Below are 1,295 nucleotides of genomic sequence, written 5' to 3'. Positions count from 1 at the left end.
GAGACTTACTGAATTATCCAGCTGGGCCCAAAGTCATCACAAGGGTCCTTCTGAGAGACAGGCAAGGGGTTAGAGGCAGAGAGGATGCGGTAGTGGAAGCAGAGTGATGGGCTGTGGAGGTAGAGGAAGGGACCACAAGCCAAGGGAGCCAGGGAAGGCAGGGGCATGGGTTCTCCCGGAGCCTCCAGACGAGCTGAGGCTGTGCCAGCACCTTGATTTGGCCAGCTGGACCTCTGACCCAGTTTGGAGTTTGGCTTCCAGAGCCATACGATAATAAATCTGTGTTTTTAAAGCATCACACTGTGGTGACTGCAATAGTGAATGAATACAGTGACTTTTCGAGGACGTGGTATACATAAAAATTAGGATAGTGTGCATCAAAAATGGCTATCACAGTATTTCCTGTCCCACAAGCTCCGTGAGAATTCTACTCTCCTGTCAAGAAGTGGGGTCTACTCTCCTTCCCTTAAACCTGGGTGGGCTTTGGTGCCTGCTTCAAGGAGAGAAATGGTGGGACTTCAAAGGTTGCATTGTAAGAAGTGATACAGCTTCTGTCCTGGATCCTTCTTCCTCTTGGACTCGTGTTTTGGGAACCCTGAGCCAACATGTAAGACCTACCCTGAAGCTGCCATGCTGGGGAGAGCACACAGAAACACACGGAGGCCCAAGGAGCTCCGGCTGTTGGAGCTCCCACTTCTTGGAATCTCCCCAGCCCAGATGCCAGACAGTGAGCAAGACTTCATCCCCCAGCCTTCGAGCTTCAATCCAGTAAAGCCATTCAGGCTCGTCCACGTGGCTGTCCAAAGCTCTGCTGGATTCTCCTTCCCCCTAGTTGACCTCTCTGCCCAACACTCAGTGTGGACCCTGACTCAGCGACGTCCTCATGCAAGACAAGGACTAGGAACCCAACTCACCTAGGAAGAAGTCTTCCATCTCTGGAATTTTAGTTTCATTTTGCCCTCTTACTTTCCACAGAGCTCCAATATCTTTAAAATATGATTTTTGTAATTTATCCAGTTTTATTTTCTGGTTGGTGCAGCATGAGAAAAGGTTGGCTGCTGCCTACTACATTCTACCCAATAAAGCCTAAGAGCTTCCAGTCAATTCTTGAGTGTTCCACTCTTAGATATCAACTAGTAAACCAAGATCGTCAGACCTCTGAGGAAAACTCCAACATGAGGAAAGAGAGAAAAGAAAACAAACAGAAGAAAACAACCTGAAAGAACAGACTATGCAGAGAGAAGAAAACTTAATGAAACAAACCAAAAAAAAATTTCCCGTAGCTCTAGTATTGA

The sequence above is a fragment of the Balaenoptera acutorostrata genome, chromosome 8, assembly GCF_949987535.1.
Source record: "Balaenoptera acutorostrata chromosome 8, mBalAcu1.1, whole genome shotgun sequence".
NCBI lineage: Eukaryota > Metazoa > Chordata > Mammalia > Artiodactyla > Balaenopteridae > Balaenoptera > Balaenoptera acutorostrata.
Note: the sequence above shows the minus strand (reverse complement) of the source record.